At 42.0% G+C, this 24,455-nt stretch overlaps 1 protein-coding gene across 2 annotated transcripts in view; it reads right to left on the reverse strand.

The window, feature by feature from the left end:
• The window catches only part of LOC126248746 (uncharacterized), a 208,591-nt gene extending 185,329 nt beyond the window's left edge, over window positions 1-23,262 (reverse strand). The window contains exon 1 of one of the 2 annotated variants that reach the window (XM_049950076.1): window positions 23,188-23,262. The gene's annotated coding sequence lies outside the window, so the exon portion shown is untranslated. The remainder of the gene's footprint in view (window positions 1-23,187) is intronic. The other variant, XM_049950078.1, reaches the window with a different exon arrangement.
• Between the last annotated feature and the right edge of the window lie 1,193 nt (window positions 23,263-24,455).

The following is a 24,455-nucleotide window of genomic DNA, read 5'->3' on the forward strand; positions in this document are numbered from 1 at the left end:
ACTCATAATATTTGATTTCACGCTGGAACAGTATAAAGGTAGCAACTGCGCTATTTGGTTGTTATTTGGCGGCTTCGGTAAAGAACTAAAGTCAGAGATTAACGAGAGTTTATGGACGACAGCTGAGGTGAAAGTGGAAGGAGGCAGTATTCAGCTGTGGCATTGTTCAAAGAACCACCCCTGTATTCCCCTGAAGAGATCTGGGAAGAAATACGACAAACCGTAAATCAGAATGACTAGACGAGGATTCAAACCCCGCTCTTGCTAGAACAGAGTCCAGTCTCTAATCACCGAGAGAGGGCGGTTGTTTCATAAGTTTAGGTTCTAGTTCCTCCAATGTCACACTCCTTACAACATTCTTGTTATTTAGAGGCTGCTAAATATGACGCAGAATGTCATACTTGCTTTCTGCTAGCTCACGCCTCAATGAATTGAGAATATTGTCATGAAATGGGCAGATTGTATGGGAAGCGTGGCGAGCTAAAGTCAATTGAGACAGTGATTAAGGGACTGGATTCTTATTTACGAGGAAAGGTGTTCAAATCTGTCAAATCATCCACATTTAAATTTATCCGGTTTTTTTTTCTTTTTTTTTTACGCAAATGTCGGAATGTTTCCTTAAACAAGGCCACAGTTGCTCTCTTACCTATTCTTGTCCTGTCGGAACTCATGTTCCATCTTAATGCCCTCGATGTCAACAGAACATTTCACAAGCAAAACTGAAGATTAGGAGGTGATTACAGCGACTGCTTGTGCTGTGTGATGTTGTGTTTGAGTTGTCTCAATGAGTGTAGATTGAAAGGAGCAGGGAGGGTTAAACTAATGTTGAACATTGCTACCTCTATCGAAACGAACTAACGAAGTCGCCAAGTCCACATCTGACGGAATATTTCATCGCCATCATTGTCGTATGCTCGTACTCTGCAAGGAAATGCAGAGACGTTTTGATATATACCCCGTGGCACTATAACAGAAACCGACAACCGCGAACCTCATACTCGCGCTCCTGCTGCTCTTGCCGACCAAACAGTACGTGAGTCAACTTGTTCTAGTGTCACGACTCGAAGTGGGAACATCCGGGTCGAAACCACACCGCACCGCCGTGACTGGGCGAACCCAACCACGACGGTGGGTTTCGTTTCTGTGTACGCTTCATGTGGTGTGCGTACTGTAAGACCTTCGGTACACACACCATCAGATTATTTGACTTGTCGCTCTAACAAAGTAGGCGAGTGTCAGCAATATGTCTCGTGGTCTTATCGTGGCGTGTTTATCTTCTGCCGTTAGGTCAGACGATAGAAATGCCACTTGCACACTTAGAGTAGCAGATTGACGGTGACCAACTTTAAACAGAACTTGATTAATTTTCACACACATTTATTAAAATAATAAAAAGCGTAGATATTACGTAATTTGATTCTAGATGCTGTTTACAATTGACAATCTGAAGTTCCTTTGGTCTTGGTACGTTAATCTTATTCTCACATATCTCTAATACTTGACAAAGTGTCTATACATTTATCTTCATGGCTATGTACAAGGATATGGTAATCTTATTAGGTGCAGAACGAAACTTGACTATAGACTGGTACAGACAAATGCAGACTGGTACAGACTAATGCAGACTGACTAATCGGCGGTCTGCACACTCGTTATAATACCTCGCGCGTTCAGGTATCACTGCGCGAGTGTGACCTGCGAGGAGAAAAGGTTCTAATTAGCAGTAATCTCATTGGCTGCATTACATATTAATACGCGGTTCGGCGGAAGCAGAATTTGGTCCGTCTCTAAGACAGCGCCATCTCGTAGTGCGGAGACGGACGAGCGCTGCGCCTGCGCTGTTGTGCTTAGCGGGGCGCGCTCTAGTGGGAAAGTTGTGTACGCGCTGACTACACGGAACTATGTACACAACACTTCAGAAATATGAACTGTCGTCAATTTCATATGTTACGTCCAACTGATAGTCCCGTTCACAGCAGAATAACTGCAGCTACTGAATTCATAACAAGAAATCGCTTCCTTGGAAGTAACCAGTGTCAGCTGCGATCGAGACCGCTCCCCGACTTGAGGCACTTTCAAGTCGTGCAACGACTCATCTTCAATCTATCTGCAAAATACCGGAAGCTTGGAGGAAGGGCGTTCCTTAATCATATCTATTAGCCTAATTTATGCATTGTATGATCTCTAAAGCACTAGGCTTTCCGATCATGTAACTGATCGAAACGTTTGTATTTGATATCGTGCTGTCTAACTGATTAGATACCTTTAAAGCAAGAAAAAATATCATCACCCTTCTAGACGACTGTTCGAGTGGCAGTTGGTTGCCGGGAGATGTTACTGAAGTAGGAAGAATCGGATTAACGCACTGTTGTTCTAGACGACGGGCCGGTTACGGAAATCGCTTTCTCGTCTGCGGTTGCTTCCGAGCGCATCTGCTACAGCTGTTAAGTGATAATGTGACTCTGCAACTCTGACTTCCCTGAATATAAGAGAAGAGGCGTCAAGCACAGAAGCTGTGGTGTCACCGCCAGACACCACACTTGCTAGGTGGTAGCCTTTAAATCGGCCGCGGTCCATTAGTATACGTAGGACCCGCGTGTCGCCACTGTCAGTGATTGCAGACCGAGCGCCGCCACACGGCAGGTCTAGAGAGACTTACTAGCACTCGCCCCAGTTGTACAGCCGACGTTCATAGGAATGGTTCACTGACAATCACGCTCTCATTTGCCGAGACGATAGTTAGCATAGCCTTCAGCTACGTCATTTGCTACGATCTAGCAAGGCGCCGTATTCAATAGATATATAACTTGTGATGCCTGTACCGTCAGACCGATGTACACCACTTCTGGATTAAAGTTAAGTATTCTACCACTACCTCCTGTTTTGCTAGTCTTCTTTCTGTGACCTGTTCCAGACCTCACGCCAGTCTGCGTGTAATTAAACGCGTGCATTTCGGCCTCCTCTAGCAACACGGTGTTGGCTCTTCTGCCAACACTTCAGAAGCAATCGGTGACACCGTTCTGAGAGAAACGAGACATCGCATTACCACATGTAGAGTGACGAGCACAGGCGATCATTAATAGCAGAAATTAGCAATGCCTTTATACATTGTTACGTAGTGAGTAAGCTGTATCTTTATTTTTGTACGACTGTATGTATCTACCAAATTCTGTGCCACATTAAATCTCTCATTATCAGTGCACGATGACACTCTAACTGCTCATCGCCTTGCTTGCTGTTGCTAAAAATTAAATGTAACTGATAAAACACGTTGTGACTATATTGAAACTTGTGAATGTCGCAGGAAACTTTTTCATTTATAAATTGAAACAGAAAGCTCAGTATTGTCTCACAGTTTAAGATCATATTCGATTTCGCATTAGGTTTATAGATACAAAAAAAGAAAAATGGTTCAAATGGCTCTGAGCACTATGGGACTTAACTTCTGAGGTCATCAGTCCCCTAGAACTTAGAACTACTTAAACCTAACTAACCTAAGGACATCACACACATCCATGCCCGAGGCAGGATTCGAACCTGCGATCGTAGCGGTCGCGGAGTTACAGACTGAAGCGCCTAAAACCGCTAGGCCACGGCGGCCGGCCAAAAAAAAAAGTTTCCGAAAAATCGGTTAAGTGTTTTGTGAAATGATTTTTCCAGAAGTAAGAAATAAAATCGATTAGAGAAATATCTGTCGCACCACATTTACTGAAAATGATGTCGAACGTCATTCAAAGGCGCATCAAATGTTTCTCTAATTTATTTCACAAAACATTTGACCGATTATTTTCAATACTTTTTTTATTTTGTTCAGAGAGCGTGATATCATTGGCACCTTATTTGCTTTCCTTCCATCTTCTGCTCTCGAAATGTCTTAAATTTAATACCTGATTTGAAGGAAGCAATTTTTACAGTTAAATATCACACAAAACGCAAGTTCTTATATGCAGAATGGCTAGTCCTTGAAGAATGAACTTTTTGACGCCTCATTTACATAGTTAGCGGGTGAAATTTTTGACACTTCAAATACAAAGCAGCAGCTGTCCGTGAAATATTTCAGTTTCCCCTGAAATACACAGTTAAGTTTTCTTAATTACTATGATTACTTTTAAGCAATTAAATATTTTTTTGCAAAAGTAGACCTCACGCTGGTTAATTTTATACCCCATTTATCTACTTCCCACTCTTCGTTTAGCTATAAAATTCCTACAAAAAATTTGCCCTCAAATCATTAATTAAATTTTTGTTAATTCTCCTAATTATCTTCAACAATTAAACACTTTTATGTTACATTAGACTTCACGTTGGCTAATTTGATAACCCATTCAGGCAGTTCTCACTCTTTGGCTACGAAAGTACGGACAAACATACCAACGTTGTGTACATTATGGGGAGTCTTGTTTTCGCTCAGCTCAAACATTTGAGCAAAAAGCGGTAACGTTGTAGGTACGTACTGGCAAAGATAATCGTTGCTGTCTAAATTATACACTCTCTCCTGGTGTCTGTTAATTATGCCGAGTCAGAGAAGAGTCCGTAGTTCCTGCGCGAACTTTCTCGAGCCTCTTGAGCGAGTGTGGCGCGGTTGGCGAGGGCCTTGCCATCACGTAGGCAGAGGCGCGGTCCTCACAGCACACACGGCCGCAGTTCAACGGCCAGCTTGTAAACACTTGTCAGGTGCTCGCTGCTCGTTCAGCACTCGCAATGGGGCAGGGTGGGGGCTGCCATAGCGGTTCATATGTCCACGTGCCGAGCTGGCTGGTTTCCTGTATATGTTGTACCCAGTTTCAGTGATAATGAAAAACATGGTTTAAGGATCGAAATCACGCACAAGAGAACAGAAAGTGCGTACATAGAACAAATCGATCAAGAGTAGCGACATTTGGCATATAATTTCGTTATACACGGTTAGCGCGCAATCTATCAGCATAGCCTCAGAACTTCAGCTAGGATATTAATTGAGGTAATAGATGCAAGAAACTGATGTCCTCGAGTGAGTCAGTACCAATAATTTGCGTTTCTCGGAAGGCTGACCGGAGACATCTTCAAAACATTGCTTGTAGTAGCTCATCCAAACATATGGAAAGGTATGACTCGAATAATTCATATACTCCTATGACAGAAATATGACGTAACGGGGACTAGTTTGTATGCAGTATGAGGCAATCTGGAGACGTGCCATCAGACTTTCGGCAAAATGTCATCCACAAAATCCAGAAGATATTAAGGAAAGATAAGTGCGCACAGTCAGCTTCACGTCTGATGGCTCTATTTCGCTGTAATAGTTTACACAGTTCTGTTCGTTTTCTGGAAAACTATATTGGTGTCAACTGCCATCAGGAATCTTGCTGTATGGAATAGTAGCTTCACGACTTTTGGGGCTGAGCTTCTAAACTACATTGTTCAAGGTTAATCGGAAAATGTCTGAAAAAGAACCTATGGGATCTGCAGGAAGATGGAGCCTACTTTTCACTCGCAGAAAGAAGCAAGTTTTCCTTTCGGGCGTAAAAAAAATGAAGTACTTGGTGATCAACTTTCTAAAAAAACTGAGAGTACACTTTTCTCTGTTTGTGTCCCAATGAATGAATAAACACCTAACTTTTCGTCTGCGAGACACATAGAAATTGAAGATAACTAGAAAGAAGAGGTAATGTAGAGTGAATGTAACAGCCTACTAAGATTTTCTGCCACAGACCTAACCAGCAGTGACGAAAGGTAATTAAAAAAAAAAAGAGCAAGCTATGCAACTAGCGTCTTGATGCATTTCTGCTTGAATCAACAGCTGATTCTTGAGTGCAGTATGTACCATCCATGTAGTTCTATATCAATTAAGTGATCTTCAAGATCCACGAAGCAAGGCACGAGGCATTGGGAAGATAAACAAATTAAAAGCTGTCCTGGCAACATTGTGATACGTGACCCAGTGATGCGTATATTAGGTACTCGAGAAAATTCGCCATAACCCGTGCGTGACACTTAGCGTGGGTGGTGTCAATACGGTGTGTGATGTTCTCGCATAATAACATAAAATTCTCACCAGCTCCAGATACTGTAGATCAACTACTCCAGTCCAGCATGACTCCGCGACTGTATCTTCTATTGTTGGACAAACGCACTCTGTAGGACTGCAATGCCGGTGTTAGGGCTACAGTTCCTCAGCCCGTACCGTGCATGTTCAGTTGGATTTAAATCCGCTTTGCGAGCTGGACTCTCCACAATATGATGTCCTCATGTTGCAAGTACTCATCTATCTCCTCAGTGGGACGGGGACGGGGACGGGGGGGGGGGGGGGGGGGGAGCACATTAACGCCCTCCTTCAGCTGGAACTCATATACACATGCAGTACAGTAAAGCTCCAAATCGCCTGCATATGTCATCCCTGTACACGGCAACCGTCACAGTAACACAGCAACGCACATAGTGGCGTAAATGCTCATAACATGTCGCGCCGCCCGCTGTGGCCGAGCGGCTCTAGGCGCTTCAGTCCGGAACCACGCGGCTCCTACGGTCACAGGTTCGAATCCTGCCTCGGGCATGAATGTGCGTAATGTCCTTAGTTAGGTTTAAGTAATTCTAAGTCTAGGGGACTGATGACCACAGATGTTAAGTCCTATAGTGCTTAGAGCCATCTGATCCACGATGTCGCGCTAGACGAGAACACTGGCAAACTGTATCGGTGGTCCTATTCATCTGCGCCTACCTCTACATATGTAACCTGCGAGCCACCCTATGGTGTGTAACTTATGGTAGCATTAGCAATTCCCACTCCCTCTTTCCTGTTCCATTCGCTATTGGTGCACGCCCAGAGTGATTGCTGATAAGTCCTCGTATCAGCACTAATTGCTCGGTTTTTCTTCATGGTAATTTCTCGAGACACATGTGGAGGGGTGGGGGGTGGAGGGGGTGGAGGGGGGTGGAGGGGGGGGAAGTAATGCATTTAATTTCTTGGAAAGTACGCTCTCGAAATTTTAATATTCCGGGCAGTCAAAACGTTTCTATTTGAGGTGTTGCTCCAGGGTGCATACAAAGTAGCGCGACTCCGATGCCGGTGTATAAGCACCGACATGCAGCAAAGGATTAGTGTGGCATTCGTGTCTTCATGACGTGCGTACGGTAAATGAGGAAGCGTGAACTATGGAACTTTATTAACGTGTCCAAACAGGACCAACGTACTGTTCTTCTTTTCTTGGTTGCCGAATAACGAACACCAATGTGTATGGGGCAGCATGTCTGTCGAAAACCCCCGTTGTGGAATGATGTGCCAAGTATCGTGCAAGGGGTGCTGCTGCTTCACCATAAAGCACGTCCCCATATCGCAAATGTCGAAACACAGAAGTTATGCCGACTCAAGTGGGAAACACTCGAGCACCCGGACTATAGGAGGAGGAGGAGGAGATTAGTGTTTAACGTCCCGTCGACAACGAGGTCATTAGAGACGGAGCGCAAGCTCGGGTGAGGAAAGGATGGGGAAGGAAATCGGCCGTGCCCTTTCACAGGAACCATCCTGGCATTTGCCTGAAGCGATTTAGGGAAATCACGGAAAACCTAAATCAGGATGGCCGGAGACGGGATTGAACCGTCGTCCTCCCGAATGCGAGTCCAGTGTGCTAACCACTGCGCCACCTCGCTCGGTAGACCCGGACTATAGTCCTGATCTCTCCCTATGCAGTTATCACGCCTTCGGTCCCTTAAAAAAGGCCTCGATCTGTCGACGATTCCTGTCGGACGAGTATGTCCAGCAGACAGTTACGGACTTCTTCACGCAGCAGTACACGGTGTCTTAACCAAAGGGGTATCTCCAACCTCGTGCGTCGGTGGGATGACTGCCTCAGTGCTTAAGGCAATTTTGTCAAATTGGCGTACCGACTCTAGACTTTACGACCGTTATAGTAAACCTCTCCTTGATATACAACACCTCTCTCGAACGTCTACTACTGGAGTTCGTTGAACATATCCACAACGCGCCTGCGCATACTAAACGACCTGGTGACGAAACGCGCTGCTCTTCGTTGGATCTTCCCTTTCACTTATGTCAATCTCACCTGGTGACAGACAGACGAGGAATCCTCAAGAATCTGCAGTACAAGAGCTTTATAAGTCAGGCCGGCCGTGGTGGCCGAGCGGTTCTAGGCGCTATAGTCTGGAACCGCGCGCCCGCTACGGTCGCAGGTTCGAATCCTGCCTCGGGCGGGGATGTGTGTGATGTGCTTAGGTTAGTTAGATTTAAGTAGTTCTAAGTTATAGAGGACTGATGACCTCAGAAGTTAAGTCCCATAGTGCTCCGAGCCATTTGAACCATTTTTTTTTATAAGTCACTTCTCTTGTGGATGAGTTACATTTGCTTAATATTCTTCCAATGACATGCAGTTTGGCATCAGTTTTTCACGGAATTAATTTTATACGCTCATTCCATTTTAAATAGCTACGGGCGGTTACTCCGTGGTATTTTACATTTGTTACCGTTTCCAGAGATTTATCGCTAAGAGAGTAGCACAACCTTATTTGTGTGCAAAACATTACATTTATTTATATTCAGGATCAACTGCCAGTCCCAGCACTCATTGTCGCTCCTCTTCAGATCTTCTTGCATTTCGGTACAGTCTTCTGACATTGCAACATTCCTATAGCCAACAACGTGGTCGACCAGCAGCCTTATACAGCTTCTGACAATATTATAGCGTTTTAATCTCACGAGCTAAGTTCTACATCTAATGATAAGCACATTGTCTCTCGAAACGCGTTGTTGAGTTACGTGTGGGGCAAAAATTACGGCTGAATGTTATTAATTATTACTGTAAAAACATTATAATCGTTAGCTCACATCCGTAATGGATCATATTAATACTGACATGATTTTAACGTGTCCCAGAGGTGCCGCAGATGAATGAGAATCACTCTCCAGGCTAAATTGCGACTCATTCGTGAACAGGACACTATCTCAAACGTTGCTGGATCCACTCATAACATTCATCTAACTGCATCGTGCCTTTGTGTGAAGAGAAAGAAAGCATCTTGTGGTCCCAGAGCAATTCCTCGAAAAGACCTTTCGCAGTCAAAAAAATGATTCAAATGGCTTTGAGCACTATTGGACTTAAACATCTGAGGTCATCAGTCGCCTAGACTTAGAACTACTTAAACCTAACTAACCTAAGGACACCACAACATCCATGCCCGAGGCAGGATTCGAACCTGCGACCGTAGTAGCAGCGCGGTTCTGGACTGAAGCGCCTAGAACCGCTCGGCCACAACGGCCGGCGTTTCACAGTCTAATGTGTGGCCCAGCTGTCGCTAGACAGGGTTCCGCCCTGATGTTTCAACGTTTTCAGTTAAACGAAGATAATGATCTCAGTAATGTTTTTTTTATAACTCTGACGACCTTGTCTGTACTGCCGTTGAGTGTTTTCCCTTTCCTGGAATACTATCCACAGCCGTGAAATAACATTATAAGCGAAATTCAAATTCTGGCCGACTGCGTCCTGAGTGTGGTCAGCTTCTAATTTGGCAATGATCCGGCCACACGTAATGCCACCTAAACGTGTTAGCTGTGATCTCCTGCTTCCCTATGATTCGAATACGTCGTTCCAAAGTCACGCAACATGCAATCAGAATCACTCCATCGAAGACCTCCACCTGTCTGCCCACTCAGACTGTTGCAAACACATTAAGCTGTCTTTTACAGGCATGCTACAAATATACTGTGATTCCCCGATACAGTTTAGTCTACGTTATTACTATGACGCAATGTTTTCTCATGAAGATCCCTCAATCTATTGAGTTGCGCGTAATTAAGAGAAAGCTCCGTAAGCTGGAAAACTGAAGATGAGGGCGCAATTATACAACTACTTGTATCGCATACACGTAAACAAACTAGTTAGGGTCGGTACATAATTTCAACGAAGAGCTGTTTGGACTACACTCAGCTGCCCGGAACTCTCCACAGCGAGGATCGTCAAGTATGAGAGCTTGAGGCTGGGAGAAAGTCATCAACTTCACGATTTATGTATTCTCCGTGAACGGGAATTCCTTTCCATTATTGACTTTCGATATCTTCAATAAGGTGTCAAAAACAACATGCTGCAATAACAGTGACCAACTACCAGGCAGTCTGGAGCCGGGCGACCGCTACGGTCGCAGGTTCGAATTCTGCCTCGGGCATGGATGTGTGTGCTGTCCTTAGGTTAGTTAGGTTTAATTAGTTCTAAGTTCTAGGCGAATGATGACCTCAGAAGTTAAGTCGCATAGTGCTCAGAGCCAGCCAACTACCAGGCACGCTGTAAATACGCGTGTGTCCTATTAATTTAACAGCTGAAGCATAGAAAATATTTTTGTAATTTCTCTGATATATTTAGATTTGTTTTTCAACATAAGTTTCTCATAACTGACCTCTACAGATCCACCTACTACCTTCGCTACAATGTCCTGACGGCGATAACTCTCAGTCAGAACACCAGCCACATAAAAGCAAAAACAACATGAACTGAGCAAGGGAGACATAATACAACAAACTATGCTACAGTAAACTCACTCATAACGCCAACAACATCCTCTGGAGACAAGTTTAAAAACAACATTAAAAACTAATAATACAGACGAGATCCACTAAACATTGTAACAGAAAAAAAAGAATACAGGCACTCGAGCTCTGGAATAATACCAGATTCAGTGGAATACACAGAAATCAGCATAGAAATGAGTTGCAAGGAGAAGGTTTAACATAAGAAACAAATAGCTATTGAAACCCCTTGGAAGCGAATCTGGTTACATGATCCACGGAGAATATTTCAATACAGAAAACTGTCAACAATAACATGAGCATACTTTATGTAAATAACAAAAATAAACACACACTGACATTAGGAGCAAACTGTTACATACAAAAGGAATAGAAAAAATGGAAGGAAAAGAAAGGACATCTCTCTCTCTCTCTCTCTCTCTCTCTCTCTCTCTCTCTCTCTCTCCCTACCTTCCTCTGTCTCTCTCACACATGAAAACACTTCTACTCCCGAAAACCAAGAGAGACATTCCTCTGGATCAGGAGCAATAGTTTTCATACTCTCCTGCGGCGCCAATAATATCTGCATTCTTTGAGCCCCGACCGCCAGACAGTCCCCTATACAATAATTAATTGGAATGCCGGATACAGCGATCGTCTTGAAATGGGATGTGTAACATCCAGGAGGCAGTAGAGAACGACGTACAGGTTTATTTCGTGTCTTATGACTTTTGGAAGGCTTTATACACTGAAGAGCCAAAGAAACTGGTACACCTGCCTGAAATCGTGTAGCGCACCCGCGAGCACGCAGAAGTGTCGCAAGAATGACGTGGCATGGATTCGACTAATGTCTGAAGTAGTGCTGGAGAGAATTGACACCATGAATCCCGCAAGGCAGTCCATAAATCCGTAAGAGTACGAGGGGGTGGAGATCTCTTCTGAACAGTACGTTGCAAGGAATCCCAGATATGCTCAATGATGTTCATCTGTGGGGAGTTTGGTGGCCAGTGGGTGTGTGTAAACTCAAAAGAGTGTTCCTGGAGCCACTCTGTAGCAATTCTGGACGTGTGGGGTTCCGCATTGGCCTGCTGGAATTACCCAAGTCCATCGGAATGCACAATGGACGTGAATGGATGCAGGTGATCGGACGACTGCTTACGAAAATGTCACCTGTCGTATCTATACGTATCAGGGCTCCCGTATTATTCCAACTGCACACGCTCCACACCATTACTGAGACTCCACCAGCTTGAACAGTCCCCTCCTGACATGCAGGGTCTGTGGATTCATGAAGTTATCTCCATATCCGTACAAGTCCATCCACTCGATCGATACAATTTGAAACGAGACTCGTCCGAACAAGCAACATATTTCCCGTCATCAACAGTCCAATGCCAGTGTTGACAGGCCCAGGCGAGGCGTAAAGCTTTTTGTCGTTCAGTCATCAAGGGTACACGGATGGACCTTCGGCTCCGAAAGCCCATATCGATGATTTTCGTTGAATGGTTCGCACGCTGACACTTGTTGATAGCCCAGCATTGAAATCTGCACCAATTTGCGGATGGGTTGCGATTCTGTCACGTTGAACCATTCTCTTCAGTCGACGTTGGTCCCGTTCTTGCAGGATCTTTTTCCGGCTGCGGCAATGTCGGAGATTTGATCTTTTACTGGATTCTTGATATTTACGGTACACTCATGAAATGGTCGTACGGGAAAATCCCCACTTCATCGCTACCTCGGAGATGCTGTGTTCCATCGTTCGTGCGTTGACTATAACACCACGTTCAAACTCACTTAAATCTTGATAACTCACCATTGTAGCAGCAGTAACCGATCTAACAACTGCGCCAGACGCTTGTTGTCTTATATTGGCGTTGCCGACCGCAGCGCCATATTCTGCCTGTTTATATATCTCTGTATTTGAATACCCATGCCTATATCAGTTTCTTTGGCGGTTCAGTGTATATCGGTCAACGAAGCAGATCTTTTCCTACGCGTACACTGTAACCACTTAGCAGTGCGTTGATCTTGCTATGTTGTTGTTGTTGTTGTTGTTGTTGTGGTCTTCAGTCCTGAGACTGGTTTGATGCAGCTCTCCATGCTAATCTATCCTGTGCAAGCTCCTTCATCTCCCAGTACCTACTGCAACCTACGTCCTTCTGAATCTGCTTAGTGTATTCATCTCTTGGTCTCCCTCTACGACTTTAACCCTCCACGCTGCCCTCCAATGCTAAATTTGTGATCCCTTGATGCCTCAGGACATGACCTACCAACCGATCCCTTCTTCTAGTCAAAATGGGCCACAAACTTCTCTTCTCCCCAATCCTATTCAATACCTTCTCATTAGTTCCGTGATCTACCCACCTAATCTTCAACATTCTCCTGTAGCACCACATTTCGAAAGCGTCTATTCTTTTCTTATCCAAACTATTTATCGTCCATGTTTCACATCCATACATGGCTACACTCCATACAAATACTTTCAGAAACGACTTCCTGACACTTAAATCTATACTCGATGTTAACAAATTTCTCTTCTTCAGAAACGCTTTCCTTGCCATTGCCAGTCTACATTTTATATCCCCTCTACTTCGACCATCATCAGTTATTTTGCTCCCCAAATAGCAAAACTCCTTTACTAAGTGTCTCATTTCCTAATCTAATTCCCTCAGCATCACCCGACTTAATTCGACTACATTCCATTATCCTCGTTTTACTTTAGTTGATGTTCATTTAATATCCTCCTTTCAAGACACCGTCCATTCCGTTCAACTGCTCTTCCAAGTCCTTTGCTCTCTCTGAGAGAATTACAATGTCATCGGCGAACCTCAAAGTTTTTATTTCTTCTCCATGGATTTTAATACCTACTCCGAACTTTTCTTTCGTTTCCTTTTCTGCTTGCTCAATATACAGATTGAATAGCATCGGGGAGAGGCTACAATCCTGTCTTACTCCCTTCCCGTCCGCAGCTCGTGGTCGTGCGGTAGCGTTCTCGCTTCCTACGCCCGGGTTCCCGGGTTCGATCCCCGGCGGGGTCGGGGATTTTCTCTGCCTCGTGATGACTGGGTGTTGTGTGCTGTCCTTAGGTTAGCTAGGTTTAAGTAGTTCTAAGTTCTAGGTGACTGATGACCATAGCTGTTAAGTCCCATAGTGCTCAGAGCCATTTGAACCATTTTTTTTTTTTTTTACTCCCTTCCCGACCACTGCTTCCCTTTCATGTCCCTCGACTGTTATAACTGCCATCTGGTTTCTGTACAAATTGTAAATAGCCTTTCGCTCCCTGTATTTTACTCCTGCCACCTTTAGAATTTGAAAGAGAGTATTCCAGTCAACATTTTCAAAAGCTTTCTCTAAGTCTACAAATGTTAGAAACGTAGGTTTGCCTTTCCTTAATCTTTCTTCTAAGATAAGTCGTAAGGTCAGTATTGCCTCACGTGTTCCAACATTTCTACGGAATCCAAACTGATCTTCCCCGAGGTCGGCTTCTACCAGTTTTTCCATTCGTCTGTAAATAATTCGCGTTAGTATTTTGCAGCTGTGGCTTATTAAACTGATAGTTCGGTAATTTTCACATCTGTCAACACCTGCTTTCTTTGGGATTGGAATTATTATATTCTTCTCTAAGTCTGAGGGTATTTCGCCTGTCTCGTACATCTTGCTCACCAGATGGTATCTTTCTATATGAATCTTGAATTTATCTGAAATTTTCAAATGATTTAGGTTGACCCGCTATCATCGACAACGAGCGCAGTTAACTTAATTTCGTGTCAATGTAAACAGCAACATTTTAAAAGTAACGTACTCTTGGCGATGTATGAGTAGCTTGCAGGGTTAGCAGTAGCAGTAGCGCGGCCAGTGCGTGTGAAGCTGTTGTTAGGCGGTGGCTAAGCGGCGCGAGAACAAGGTAGCGGCCACACAAAAAGCTGAAAGTGAAAGCGACAGACCGGCCTCGGCCCCTGCAATGCGCCCAACAATGTTGCCTTTTCACGCCGTCATGTCAAAAACCTCCTTCTTCTCGCCCAAGTCAGCAGACAAGACACACCTATTCTAAAAACAATACCGCTAAGCAATTCGTTTCTAGTTTCTTAAAGTGACATAGTCTTAGATAGCCCTCCGTTCTTGAGCTACGCTATAGGCTTCGTGACAAGAAGCAGGCTGGAAATCATTCCAAGTAAGACACGAAGAAGTGTTCAGGACAAGGTGCTCTACCTGTTCACTTATTTAACAACTTTCCATTGTGTCTTAGTGCAAAACGTGTCCTTTTTTATACTGACTTTATGTGCTCTCGTGGATAATCAGGCAGTTTTAGATATGTGCTTTAATTCGTGGTTCCTATCTCTTCCGAATGTCACATGAAAGAGAACAATCGAACAATAAGTTTCTGCACTTCAGTTAGCAGTGGCAATGCTTCGTACCCAAATTAAAGTATTTATGATTACACTGTCAGTTAAGACCTAATGTTAAAGATAATTAGATCTTCCTTAAAAAGAGGAAGATGGAAGTATAAAAACCTTAAATTTAGAAGTATGCCTAGGAGAGGTACACAGTGCAGCTTTCAAATGTCGTTTCTTTTACTCATATGGAAATTTACGAGTTTGTCACCAATACCTGTTGAGATGTATGTCCACAAATTGTAGAAGTCACGACTTATACTGGCCTCACATTGGTACGGACAGTGGGTCCTGCTCAGGCTTCCTCGGACGTGCACAGAAATTTTAGTTACGTCTCCAAGTTAGGCTCTGAGCAACCGTGAGACAGTGTCATCTGTTCTGGTATCATCAACTGCCCACCAATGGAGACTGGAAAATTGTGTAAACTCTGACCACTATCTTCATGACTGAGTTTTTAGTCACGTCAGTTATGTTATTTCGCAACATGCGCATGTTGACGTAATTTCTAAGGAATCACGCCGTATTATAAATGACGCAGGATAATTTGTGGCCTCTAGATGTTGCAACAGTTCACTTTATTAATACTTCAGAGAAAATAATGAGAACCAAATATCGAATACTTTTTAAAGCACTTTTTCGTTGTCTTCTCTTGTGGAGGAATGTTAAACTGGAGTTTTTTTTTTTTTTTTTTTTTTTTTGTGGCGTTGGCAAGCCCAGAAACCGTCAAGACTGTGTTGTTACAAGTGCTGTCTACCTAGCTACACGTTGTATACGATGAAACCTTGGAACACACATACTCTTTTCATAACCATTGTAATGACAACATAAGATAAACACGAGGGAGGATAAACACCCATATGTCTTTGTTTCAAGACAAAATATAATATTAGTTCTACTTGTGGTACAGCGCAACCGTAAACTAAGTTTTAGTTGCCTATCCACTTTAGATGTGAAGGTTACACAGGCACCTGCTCCTAGATATTGAGAAAACATGTTTCGTATTTGTCGACATGCTGAATCTGATGTCCTCGTACCAGGTGTTTGTGATAATCTCTTCTACATATTCTTTCAGATGAATACACTCCTCTCTGCCCTTATAAGTTTATAATTGCCAAGAGCTTAAATGTTTGCTTAACAGGCGACGACGTCGTTCTGCCTGTTTTCTAGCCGGCCGGAGTGGCCGAGCGGCTCTAGGCGCTACAGTCTGGAATCGCGCGACCGCTACGGTCGCAGGTTCGAATAGTGCCTCGGGCATGGATGTGTGTGATGTCCTTAGGTTAGTTAGGTTTAAGTAGTTCTAAGTTCTAGGGGACTGATGACCTCAGAAGTTAAGTGCTCAGAGCCATTTGAACCTGTTTTCTAAGTTCATAATTAAATTCTTTGTGGCTCTTTGTGTTCAGACAATTTCGAAGCGTTCCGAAAAGTTTAGGAAAGCAAAGGGATGCTTATATCGTGTGTAAGCGCGTCGTTGTAGTAGTAGAATAAATGAAAAAAAAAACACAATTTACATTTTATGAAAAAAAGACCGCACTGGGAAAAGTGAGAGCTGCCTTATCCTCATGGGACTTACCTCAAAGGCATTCAGGTATTCGAAAGAGGAAAGAAAAATTACAGTTTGTCTCATCGCTGACGAAATCATTATATGCAGACCATTTGCTCAGATCAGTTACAGAAGTATGGAAGGAAGAAAGTAACACTTACCTGCTGGAGAACAATGCCGATATTCGCTTTCAGTGTTTTATGGAAATTGTAGAAAACGTACGTACGGTAAGAATTGGAAAATCATTTGAACCCTGCTTCTGGATATGAGTCCAGACTCTTCAGACGAAAAGGCTTCAGAAAATGAGATGTAGTTTGTCCTTCCTCGAACGTATTTTAGGTTTACATATTGTTATCGGTGCCTTCTGAAGACATTCTCGCCAACTAGATGGCAATAAAGTAATAGCAATTTTAGTTAAGTGTCCGGTAGCAGAATGGTCGTTAAACTCAATCTTTCTGTTTTCCCGCACCAAGTATGCAGTGTTAGATGCGGTTACGAGCGTTGTTAGAATGTGACGGGACAGTACGAAAACGTAACAGTTAATTTGTCTCCTGCACACCTTATGCGGGTTCGTCCATTACACGAGTCCTACATGCTAAACGGCCTCGGGAGCAAAAACCAGATTGATCGCCTACGTATTGCAAAGCAGGTTCACCACCTCATCGACAGGAGAGAAAAAGAAGGTAATATTTATTATGTGATGGCGACATCTGGATACTTCATTCCAGCTTTTTCGCATTATACAGAGGTAGAAAGTGTTCTAACAACAATAATTTCTTCCAGGTTTTGCACAACCTTAGTAGCGGTCGCAGTAATAACTATGTTTTTCAAGTACAATTATTATCCATTACTGATAAGGAACACTGCGACGCAGAAGAAAATTTTTTTTCCAAATACTACTATGTTTTCCATCACAGTTAACAGTAGGAATGCTTCGATTTATTTTTAATACTTGTGCTCTCTAAACTGAAATAAGATAGTCAGTGAAATATTATTTGCTCTAATTTTAGTGTGCGAAGTTAATGCCGCAGTTGTGTAAAGTGAAGTTTTTGTTGCGGTATTCCACTATTACTCTTGACCGATTAGTTATGATTTGAAAGCTAAGGTCTTAAAAAACGAAGTTCCTTGCAGTACTTGCAGTACACTACAAGTAACAGGATATATCTAAATTCATCACTCCCAGTATATTCACTGTCTACAACATTTGTAAAAAAATAGTGTTAAGTCATTTGTTGGTGGAGGTTAAGTGAAACAGTAATCGACGTTAGGGTTCGCACATTTGTGATGTATAGTTATGCTACCTACTGTCATGGTTATAATACAAACTGATTTGCTTGCTCGAACCAATTTTGGCATAGCATGTACAAAAATCGCGCAAAAACACAGAAATTCCGTAATTTTCCGATGCGGTCGTGGATGAACAGATAATCCACGCCATGATCTTATTTTTCTTCTTCCTAAATACCTCAGTTTGCTACTGCCACTTACAGAAATGGTCCAGTTACTCATTTGCCTGAAATAGGATACAAGCAGTTGGCCATCGATTCGCTTTGCCTTCGACGAAAACGTTCCTTGTAGAGAAAACGCTTCCACTGAAGCAGAAAAGACTTGTGAGCGGTCAACGGCCACTTCGTCCTTTCACTGTAGCCATTGCTTATCCGGTCCACAGGATTTGCTTCCTGCTACCTGGATCACCAGCAGTAGAGTATCCGCCGTAGTACAGCCTCTGTGAGTAGTTACAGACGCAGACCTGCATACACGTTCATTGAAGCGTAATAAATAGTGCAAGCAACAGCATAGAGTCACATTCAAAGTCCCACAAAGAATGTTCTCCTTATATTTATTACCAATTTATTAACATTAAGAACAAATACTACTGTCTTAACTTTTTCGAAAGAGTCTTGAATTTTAGGCGTGAAACAGCAGACTGCCTAAAATTCTTAAGTTCTGATATAATGAGATAATTAGTGAGTATAATGAGACAATTAGATAGTATCACATTACAAGATCAGAAGAAAATTTGTAGAACCTGTCACATCTGTTACAAATCTAGGTGCAAAATTACGAACGGACATGAGTTGAAAATTGCTACTGTCACCTATGGATATGGTGTAGTTACTCATTGCTTTGCGATAGGGTGCGAGCAGTTGGCGACCTATTCGCTCTGCCTTCGACGACAACGGACACTGTAGATAAAACGCTTTCATTGCATCCGCTTCAATCTAAAACATGTGGCAAATGATTTGGTTTGTAAACTGGCGATTAAGGACGTATTCAGCAGTCAAGATATGACTGCAAGAGCTTGATGTCAATTTCTTCGTTAAAGACGTTACCTAGATATCTCAAAGCAAGATATGTTTCAACATGCATAGTGATTCTGTGGAAAAATAATGCTTGATTCGTTCATAAGGGGTCTCTATATCTTACCATTTGCATCACCACCTTACGTGCTTAATGGTCGTTAAGCATCCAGAAAAATATATGTAGGGTCATGTATTGTCCAACAACTATAGTCAAACATTATCCTTTGCTGTTGGTGCTTAATTGGTGATGGTGGCAATTTACCGTGGGCTCTACGTTATTCAACTTAAGGAACACTAAAAGAAGTGCTATTCGTTCTACCGAAGGCTTTTTAAAGGAAGGAAGTCACCATATTCTTACTAGAGGCATCGTTCAATTCAGGGCACTTTGTTGAGTTACGATGTGACATGCCGTTCTCTTTTCTGTCTTCAAAGAACTTACGTAGTTCTTAGAAGTAATATATAACTACCAAATAAAAAAATGTGTCCCTTTCGTACTTAGCGTGTTTGCTTTTTGTAACATTTCACGACAGAAGAAAAAAAAACAACCGCTTTGTATTTGTCCGAGGATAAACTAAAATCTGGATCATGCAGAGACTGGTTGTTGAGATCTCAACTTCGAAATTACTAAACATTTTAACCAAGAAAACATAAGAGTTAATTACTAAGTACCAAGAGTACGGAAAATAACGTCACTATACAAGCTATACACACTTTTGGAATCTTTTAGGACCCTTCCTACATTACCTGTTTGTGTCCTTTGTAAAAAAAAAATCTATAAAAATACTCGTGAGAATATTACAACTTTCCAGTACAGATTCCCAATCAAAATTCAACAGTTTTCAGGTTTCTACAACAAAAATTCAGAATATCATTGCACAGCAGAAAATGATATGCCAAATTTGTCATTCATTCTTCTTAGGTAAATATAAAGCTTGACCGAAAGGCCAGTTCGAGCACCATTATGCTGTACTAGGCACAGTGCAGTTGAAGATGGTAAACCGTTGCCTTCGTCCGACCTTTGAACTTACTTCACTCACTCATTTTCCTTCCCCCATCCTTAGTCATTTGCTATAGACGCTGTTTTCAGTGATCTTTACATCGACGAGACGTTTATCATCAAATTATGATCTCAGCCGTCGGGAGCTATTACGCTTTGCTATTATGCTGACTTATCTGAGCAAAGTGTAGCTAATACGTGCGCTATTGTACGAAAGCTATTCCTGCTCTGTATATGTGATAAGAAGCTTCACTTAGTGTATTTTGTTACCAATTTAACATCAGTCTTGTAAGTCACAAGCTCTACGGTTTCCAGAAAAAACAATTTCAATTGATTTTTGTCAAAAATAATAAAATATAAACATAAGTGGAAACTGCTGCAGTGTCTGGAATGGAAATTGCAGAGTTTCCACTGTGTGTTTAACCAATTCAGACCCTCTGGCTACAATTGTGTACTTAATATTTAGTGTGCATTAGCTGACACAGAAATATTTTTCCTCAATGGAAATCTCATGAACACATTTGTGAATGTTCAATCTTTTTATCGCGCACAACTGCTCCCACCTGTTGGGCATCACAATAAAAATATCAACAAGTGAAAGTACCAGTCCGCAGCAGCTTGTGACCGCCAGAATTCAAGGAAGTTTTTAGTTAGCTATACTCCATTGTCCAGTTGAACATTATTTTTGTTATTTTGCATGGTAATTATTGAATTATCAGTTTATTTATTACAACAGTGAATATTTCAATAGTATTTACTTTCGTCCATAAAAAGAAGTCAAATGTTGAAAGTATGTATTGAAAATGGGTACATATATTTGTATAAATCATGCATCTAAAATCATTAAAAAATCACCTAAGAGCATTACAGCATAAAGAAAAATTTTTCTTCCTCCAGAAGAAATTTGGATATTAAAGGGTTAATTTACTCTGTTCACTAAAACATGTCGTTTTCTGGTTGTGTTGGGTCCCTTCAAAAACAACTTTATAAAATGACAGATAAAATATATGCTTGAGCTTTCTCCTGAAAACTTCGAAGTTTCTGATCGAATGAAATACCATTTCAATGGATGTTTTAAGTCAATTCATTTTCATCAATTTAAAAGTAACAATTATACAGTCACAAACACGGCGAGGGTCTGTAGTAATCTAAACAATTTTGTCATTATAGTTCAAAATTCAGTTTTATGTCGCAAGCATCCGAAAATGTCGCTCTTTTGGTATGAACTAGTTTTCGATGCCAGTGAAAGGCTCTTTCATATAGGGGAGTAACTAATACGTTCTCCCGCTAGGATGTCAGGGATGGAAGTGTGACAAAAGACGGAAAACTTGTTGCGAATCATGAAAGAGTAATTAACAGCGAGTCATCATTCTAAGTGAGAGACAGGTAAGATACCTATCAACACATGGCGATAGGCAAACATTGTTTAGAAATCTCTTCAACAATATTTTTTCACTTCTGTTATCCCATCTGCCCTTCTCGAGGATAACATTGTATATAGGGAATAGTACAAACCTACTCAACTATTCATGTAAACACAACAAAAGCTAAGTCAATGGAATTCAACAGAGGGGCCATTCCACAGTATTTCTAGTTGTTTTGATTTCTGTTGCAAAATTATGAGTAGTAATGAATTTGATAATTACTTATTCTACGGCTCCTTTACTGTCAGCGAAGACTCTTTCTTCACAATGTGGGCTATGTCTATGGATTTGCTTACGTTTATATGCACTTACTGGATCTCGTTAATGAACGCTGTTAGTAGTGTTTTTCGTTGGGAAACGACTGTTTGCACTAAGCATCCTAGAGGAGGTTCCGTAACTGACGAATTTCTGTTGCTATCACCGTCTCGTTTTCCCATTTTTGAATTGGATTATTAAAGTAAGTTTCTTCTTAAAGGTTTCGCCTGAAATATAAAATAATATTGTTTATTGTGGCCGAAGCAGATTAACAAAGTGACTGTATGTCTCAAGAGTTTTATTTGTGATGCAGCCAAGGGAATTTTTATCAGATTGTAGTTTACTTCAGCACAAACAATATAACTGCAGAGATATGCGCGATGAAATGGTTGCAGAATAGTGTTGTCTCTTGGAAATCCTCGTTTTCTCTATCAGTTTCCGAAATATAAACATCCTATCAACACAGTAAAAATATTGCATTTCGATACCGAGACCTGTAAATTTCCATATAGTGTGAGAAACGGAATGCACATATAAAAAGTAGCTTGTCTGGCTTTTTTCTATTCAGATCAATCAAAAACAAGGCAGTGAATCGTATGGTGGAGGTCTGAGTTTAGATCTGTGGGTTTTCTGTAAAATATGTGTGGTAAAAAGTATTATTTGTAAAGAGGCGTTACTTATAGCTTCCTGTCAGTTGGTGGTATCTGTAAGCCTGTCCGGGAACACTGCATTTTCAAACAGACTTCGGTTGGTGGGAGGAGTGGACCAACGCCTACTTTCTCGGTATTGACAGTGCTAAGAAGATGACGTCAGGTAAGGAAATACCTGTGTTGCTCATGCTGCCTACAGCCAGCGCAACAACACAGTGCAGCAAACTCTTCAGAATATTTTGTAGGAAAATAATGTCTTCTACATGTTTTAGGGATTAAAAAATGCCGTGTTAATGTATACCGTACATCACTGCTTGGAATGTTGTTTAATGAATTTATCTACAATGGCGTGTTTAAACCGTTCTGGTAGAAAATCTTTTCGCTTTTCCCTTACTATCTCAGAAACCCTCCAACACGAAAGCACTGTCAGGCGTCTGCTAAAGCAGTGTACACTGCCTTGTCTTTTACACGAATGCCACCGATCGCTTTTACAGTATTCTCTTATTATTACCCTGGATGATGGAATAACTTTCTACGTTCATGCTTTTCTACGGCACATTTGAGATCATCTAAAACAAAATAAGTCCTCCGTCGTCATTATGTTTGCACAGTTGTTACTTTTACACCTCTTAAAAAGATTTCATATTTAACCATCCTTTGGAGCAATATTTGATTCTATCAGAAATATCGTTAAGAATCACCATTCGGATAATTTTGAATTACCTGAACACTTCGTAAAAATTTTTCCTCCATCGGTTGCGTGTTCCGGGTCTGTAGAATGACCACTCCAGTAAAATTAGTACCTCGTTGTCCAGTAGATCTTGTTTTGACGCAATGGGTAATCTATAATCGTTTCTTTTAAGTAGTACGTTCTTCTTTTGCTCGGTGTTTATTATCTTAGCTCCACTGGTTGCGTGTTTCTTGGATCTCACAAGAGGTTCAGAGCGCAGCGTCGCCTCGTAGCTTGGAAAGCGTGGGCTGTTACGCTGTCTGGCGTCGCACCATACCTTCACCAGCGGCAGGAAGGAGAAATCTCACAAAAGCACTTCTAGCACCAGGCATAGCTGTCATGTTATTGAGAGCGTACGGCAGGTTATTTTGTTAGCTTGCCACTAGAGGGTTGGGAATTGCGACTGACCTGAAGAAGGAAGCAGCGGCTGTCTCGGTGCTGGCTGGCCGACTGACGGCGGCGTCAGGGGAGCAGCAGCCGCGGACAGCTCCTTGTGACGTCACGCAGGTATGGCCGGCTGCGGCCTATCGCAGCGCAGCATCTCCCTCCAGGCGCGCCGGCCTTCAGCCGGCTTCGGCTCTGCTTACCTGCAGACATTCTTCTGGCTCCTAGACGTTTTTGTCCCGCTCTGCCCACTGCACGCAAAGAGATCTTCACTATCTGTACTTATACCTACAATCGAGAGTACGCTCTGGCTGCAAAACGCTGATACGGTAGCATTGATTCATCCATAAATGTAGGGTAACTGCAGTGAAAGTCAGAAAAACTGGGAGGAGCACACCACAAAACTGCTGAAGCGTCTTAACAAATCTCTGTTTGCAATGCGAATTTTATCAGATGTAGGGGATATAAAAATGAAAAAGCTGGCATAATATGCTTACTTTCGTTCCATAATGTCATATGGGATTATTTTTTGGGGTAATTCATCAAGCCAAGCTAAAGTTTTCCGGGCACAAAAACGTGCAGTAAGAGTTATATGTGGTGTGAACTCAAGAACATTCTGCAGAAGCCTGTTTAGGGAACTAGGGATACTAACTACTGCTTCCCAATGTATTTATTCCTTAATGAAATTTGTCATTAAAAATATATCACTTTTCCAAACCAACAGCTCAATTCATGGAATCAATACTAGAAATAAGAATAATCTTCGCAAGGATTTAAAGTCACTTAGTCTTGTACAAAAAGGTGTGCATTATTCAGGAACACACATTTTCAATAACTTGCCAGCAGCCATAAAAAGCTTAACAACCAATGAAATTCACTTTAAGAGAAGCCTAAAGGATTTATTGGTGGCCAACTCCTTCTACTTCATTGATGAATTCCTCATTAAAACCAACTGATTTATATGATTTATATATATAACGTCTGCACAATTTCAGTGCAGTAATGTGTTCATTGTACACACACACACACACACACACATATATATATATATATATATATATATATATATATATATATATATATATATGAGGGAAACATTCCACGTGGGAAAAATATATCTAAAAACAAAGATGATGTGACTTACCGAACGAAAGCGCTGGCAGGTCGATAGACACACAAACAAACACAAACACACACACAAAATTCAAGCTTTCGCAACAAACTGTTGCCTCATCAGGAAAGAGGGGAAGGAGAGGGAAAGACGAAAGCATGTGGGTTTTAAGGGAGAGGGT

This window comes from Schistocerca nitens, chromosome 3 (genome assembly GCF_023898315.1).
Source record: "Schistocerca nitens isolate TAMUIC-IGC-003100 chromosome 3, iqSchNite1.1, whole genome shotgun sequence".
Lineage (NCBI taxonomy): Eukaryota > Metazoa > Arthropoda > Insecta > Orthoptera > Acrididae > Schistocerca > Schistocerca nitens.